At 33.5% G+C, this 6,272-nt stretch overlaps 1 pseudogene; it reads left to right on the forward strand.

The window, feature by feature from the left end:
• The first annotated feature begins 587 nt into the window (after window positions 1-587).
• On the forward strand, window positions 588-5,936 carry LOC131043859 (uncharacterized; annotated as a pseudogene).
• Window positions 5,937-6,272: the final 336 nt, after the last annotated feature.

The raw sequence follows: 6,272 nt of genomic DNA on the forward strand, positions 1-6,272 counted from the left end.
GTTTTGCTTTGCATTAGATTTAAGTTAGTTAGTTTGGATCAGAAGTGAAGCAGCAGTTGCAGGAGAAGAACGTGGTGTGGTAAGAAATCGCCTAACATTTTGCTAAAGGAGTTTTAAGGAATGTTGACAAACTTCTTGACTCGCAGAACAAAACTAGATTTCTACTTGGAAGGAGTGAATAGGTGCAGGGGTTCATGTTGATTTGACTACCAGGAAGGCATATCGAGTATTGAAAATTGGTTGATGCTAAAATGATTGCACGAAAGAGACTGCATTGACCAAGGGTTTGAAGATACAACAAAAGTTTTAGGCGTAATTGACCATGCTCTCATTAATCCATCCCTTAATCTCAATATATCGCCTGAAAGAGTTTGTTATGCAACTGAGTTAATTGTTGATTGAAGATTTCTTGGAAAGCATCAGCTGGTAATGGCTGTTCCTGTTTTTACACACTGATTTGAACATCTTGTGTGCTTAGAAAAAGATCATTATGCTACCATAATAAGATTTGAATCTCTTTGAAATATCCAAGGGAACCAAACATATGGAGCTTTGCATCAAATGTGATAACTGGGACCATAGGTTTTATGGACAAAACACATTTTGAATGGTGTGACGATGAAGTTGCTTCAAGGAGAAGCACAGAAGAAGGTTTGGAATGTCGTATCTATTGGGAATCCTTCAATATTGTATAGAATGTGCCATACATCTTGTCATGTGGTCAAACTCTCTGCAATCTTGGTCTTTAGTGGGCAACTGTGAAATTTCCTAGACTATCTGTTCAGTTACCCTTATTCATTTCTTGTTCATGGTGCCAACTCTTATCATTTAGGTTGGTTTGGAAAGGCAGCCTAAAGTTTGCAAGGAAATATTTTTTTTTAGTTTGGATGGTAGAAAGCATGAATGGTGATAGAAGATTGCATGGTTCAATTGAAGGGGGGGAGCATGGAGTATTAACTACAAATGGTGGTATAGGTTCTAGAAGTGCATCTATTTTACCTAATTTCTCTAGAAGACATTCGTGTTCACATTTGGAACATTCTTCTCAAATGTCAAATGGTGTTATAGAGGTTGTCCAAAATTATCTAAACACAAATATGTTGCATACCTCATCCCATAACTCATTGCTTATCTTTGTGCAGATGACAAAGAAATTCTCTTGTCATTGTATTTCTCTTTGATTGTCTTGTATGTAATACAAGCTAGTGCAACAATTCTATCTCTGTACTATCTAATCACTATTTTTTGGCCCTGCCATGCTTCCTTATGTTGTACTTTTCCTACCCTAATCTTAATTGCTTAGTATGAGAAATAGTAACCTAAAGGTGAATAGTCACTTTGGAGGCTAGTGGCATTGGAGGATGAAGGATTTTCATCATTTCAAGTTAGATTCTCACTTTGAGATGATGTTTTATTTGAGAAGTGATTTTGTTTTTGTTTCTTGCTTTCCTTTTAGCTTTCATTGTTGGTGTTGAAGGATTTGAAGAATACATGTATTGTGAAGATTGATTTTTGGAGACGTGTAAGGGTTTTAGCGTTGAGATCAATATGGATTGTCGTCCAGAGAGTTCATGAGACTATGATTGAGAATTATACCCTTATGAGGCTCAATAGACATCTAGATGGACCTCTCCATGTGCAGAGCTCAATATAGATTATTGTTGAATAATTCAGTGTCTATTATTTGAGAGTTCGATATTGAGAAATCTAGAATTCAACTCAGAGCTACACCTTTACAAGGGTCACGAGGAAACTAGATGGAATTCCACTTGATTTAGGATTGGTTTATTCAAAGAAAAATCTTCTAAAAAATATGTAATTATTTTATGTAATCAAGTTTTGTGATGTAATTCTTAAGGGAGGGTCCCTTGGTACTTTTGTAAGAACAATGTAATAAGGGGTGGAATGTTGGCGTAAACATACTATTATGCATGTTATGCAAGCAATTACTATTTTATAGCTTATGTAGTTGGTCTAACTACATTTCTCCTCTATATATTTCATTGTTCTTTAATCAATAATTACAACAACAAACAATTTGATCATTTAAAAACTCTACCTATTCTCCTTTGAAACTTATATATGCACATGTACTTGATATTGTAAGGGGTTGGGAATCAAAGGACATTGTTTTCATTCTTCTAGCTTAATTGTTTTTATTTTGATCTTTAATATTCTAAGATAAGATCAATTATTCTATGATACTTTACGCAATTTTATGGAGTCTTGGATGAATTCAATTGAATTTTCATATCCTAGTGGAGTGTTGATTGTAAGGTTCTTTATGTGGTCAATTGAAAGTTCAAGTTAACTATTTATGGAATATCAAATTTTTACCAAGGTTGTGATGATCGTTGTTATTAACTTACACATGATCATGGTGGTTTCTCACTAATTCTATCATAGTTGAATCATCCTTAGATGATTGCACCATCTTGTGTGTTGGCTAGTAGAAATCTAGTAAAAAATGGGGTTTTAAAATTTGGATTTTTGCACTCAAAAAGCCAAATTGAAGGATAAGATAATCATACTCACTTTTATCCATTTTCTCATCCTTGTTTTTCTTTATTTGTTCGAATAAGACTATTTATTTACTCAATTTGGGATTTTGAATTTGTGTCTTATCTAAAATTCTAATTTTTCGGTCTACAAGTGCTCATGTACTAGATGATTAATGAAATCATAATTATACATACATTCATTTAATTTCTCTTTTGTTTTAAACTAAAGAACATGATTGCAATCAAAACCTTGTTTTTCACTCCCTAGCTTCTATTGGAGCCTCTTGAATGGACTTGTTGATACCTACCTATTGGGTTGCTCAAGATAGCATAGAAGTCATAAAATAACCTTTGGAAATTAATTCCCTCTCAAGTAGGGAACAACCTATTGCACATGTTGTTGTATCAAAACACACATGATACTAGAATCTAAATTTTTTGACAAGCACTATTTCACATGTTGTATCAACCTATTAAGTATATTGTAGGCAATCACTATTTCTTGTAAATAATGTATGCAATTATTGAATTTGGTTCTAAAGTTTGATAATTTTTGTTAAGCTTGATACATGGTTGGACATATCTAGTGAGGCAATTAATTGGCTGGGTATTTGTACATGAAGAGAGAGAGAGGGGTGCTTTAGAACACTTATAGTTCAACGAAACTAAATTAGAGAAACATTGTGTTCTATAAGTCTTATACAAGCGTTTCAATTGCAAGGAGGATAGGTTTAAGTGTTGTTATAGTAGGAGGTTATATCACTTTGTTCATTTGGTCATTTTAGAAATGGAGAAAATTTGTGAATGAACTTGATTTTCAAGGAGCTCACGCCTTTGTAGGCTTTAGTACAATATTCCTTTGTTGGGTTATAGTGGTATGCAAATGGTCATTCATGAGCTTTTTAGTTTTTACATGGATTTTATTCTTAATTTTTTGCTGTTTTGCAATAAGGGTTGTATTTGTTTATACAATAGATCATATGAAATTGAACAAGTGGTTCAATTAATTTAGTGCATATATAGATCACAAATACGTCTCTTGTAATTTTATTGCAAAAATGAATTATTATTATAGCAATTTCTATCCTTCAAGCAATTGGTTTAAAGAATCGCAGAAATTTAGTATCATCTTGTATATAATTCAAACTTTCACTATGAAGAAATCATATGTCTATAAAAAAGTTTTATTATAATAAAAAATTATCGATGTGCTCAAGCACACAATAAAATTTCAGATTTTCACATAAACACATAACACAAAAAAATTAACTTTGGGAAAACCCTTTGAGCAAAAAACTTACCACATCAAAGTGTAGATCCTTTTGTATTATAGTAATAACAATTACATACAAATGCATAGCCTATGCTCTTATAGGTGTCTTCAAATGTGATATAAAAATCTAATATAATCTTGGTAGCATAACAATTTCTCTCAAAATGCATCATACAATTTCTTTTCTACAAAACTATGTATTAATAGAGCTTACAATACAAAAAGGAGTAGTGAATGTGTCCAAGTTCAATGTATCTGCACAACATATAAATGGAAACTTCTTTTTGGATAGCTCTTGCATAAATAGTATTAAATATTCCACACATACAAGGCATGAGAAAATCAAGCTTTTGTCAATTTAGAACTTTTCAACTTACTCCAAGCCTATTCGAGTGGAAGATATGGTCCCCTCAAGAATCTTTCCAAATTTATGCAAAGGATATGATCAAAGCTTATTGCCACGTGTAACTTGGAAGGAACCTTGAGGAGGTCCTCAACACTGCTCTTCTTCAAAATTCCCTTCTTGTGAAAAGTGTCAAAATTTCCCTTTATCCAACGTTTGTTGCACCCAACTTGCCTTCAGGCCCACAATTAAGCTTTGCACTTTGGAAACTTTTAATATATCATTAAATTAATAAAATCAGCAACATAAGACCATTCAATAATTAAATTAAATACCCTTTGAGACTCTAGGGTTGAGGTACCTTAATCTCAACACATTGAACCTAAGTAAAACTTAAACCACAACGTATTGACACTTTATGATACAGATGGTCCCCACCATAAAGTGTTACACATTGACCACAATATATGAATCATTTATGTTAAATTATTGAATATATAATTTCAATTATTAATATATAAAATTAAATAAAAATATAATAAATCAAATTATTCAAATTCATAAATTTAAAGTTCACAACTATCAAATCAAGTGCTACTGCTACTTTATTTGGTTTGAAAAAATTGAAATGGGCATTACCTGGATGCAACATCATCTGGCATGTCCTTCACAGCTATGCTGTCCTTGATCTTTTGAGGAAAAAAACAATGATAACACCCACATTTGGTCATTGGGTCTAGATTTCCACATCGTCCCTCCTGGATAACAAAACACAGCGAAGAAGATTTTGTGCAGTTGAACCGAGTTCATTCATATTCATTGCCAATTGGCACATCACACAAATATATGTGGTTTTAATCAAGCGCTGAAATCCGTAGAGAAAAGTAACTGAGTTAATTGCTTGTCAGCTGTCGGTGTAGTGATTGTAAAAAAAAGTGAAAATGGGTTTCTATTGTATTCTTATCATCCCAAAGCACAACTGGAGATGCTAATTGATTATATATGCTTCTTCCAAATGGCACGCCTATATGGTCGGTGGTGGGAAAGATTGTGGGATTACAGTTGGCGAGCAGATATTTGTTTCCTTCCTGGATGACTAAATCAGTTTTTCCAATGCGCAACTGTCTGCATTTTACGAGGCTTTCCTCCATTATATTTTCTTATAAAGCCTTGTATACTTGCCCCATTTTCCCTCAGATAAACACAATGGAGTTGAAAACTGTGTGCTATTTTCCCTCAGATAAACACAATGGAGTTGAAAACTGTGTGCTATATTAGCCTTGTATACTTGCCCCATTTGCCCGCAGTCTTCTGCTGTGATCTGTGTCTTCACCAATCAAACATGTCCTATTACTCTTCTTCCCAGCCTGTCAATTGTATGTACATATTTCATAAATCCATAGGTTCTTTTTCTTGGCATAGTAGTTTATCCTCGTTTCTGAGTAGAAAGCATGAATGGTGACAGAAGATTGCATGGTTCAATTGAACGGGAGCATAGAAACATAGAGTTTTGGAAGTGCATCTATTTTATTTGATTACTCTAGAAAACGTTCCTGTTCATATGCGAAACATTCTTCTCAAAGGCCAAATGGTGTTAAACACAAATATGCTGCATGCCTCATTCTGTAAGTGATTGACTTGTCTTGGTGCAAATGACAAAGAAATTCTCTCTCGTCATTGTATTTCTCTTGATGGTCTTGTCTGTAATACCAGCTAGTGCAGCATTCTAGCTCTGTATTATCTAATCACTATTTTATTTGTCATGCCATCCTTCTTTATGTTGCATTGTTTCCATCCTAGTCTTGATTGGCTAGTATGAGAAACGGTAACTTAAAGGTGAATAGTTATTTTGGAGGCTGGTGGCACCGGAGGATGGAGGATTTCCATTATCTCAGATTAGCTTTTCATTTTGAGATGAGATTTTTCTTGAGAAGTATTTTATTGGTTTTTCTTTCTTGCTCTCTTTTTATCTTTCATTGTTGGTGTTAATGGATTTGAATAACACATATATTGTGAAGATTGATTTTTGGAGACAAGTAAAGGATTTGGTGTTGAAGCTCAATATGGATTGTTACCCAAAGAGTTCATGAGACTATGATGGATTATTATAGCTTTATGTGCGTCAATAGGTAACTTGATGGATCTCCATGTGTGT

This window comes from Cryptomeria japonica, chromosome 2, assembly GCF_030272615.1.
Source record: "Cryptomeria japonica chromosome 2, Sugi_1.0, whole genome shotgun sequence".
Taxonomy (NCBI): domain Eukaryota; kingdom Viridiplantae; phylum Streptophyta; class Pinopsida; order Cupressales; family Cupressaceae; genus Cryptomeria; species Cryptomeria japonica.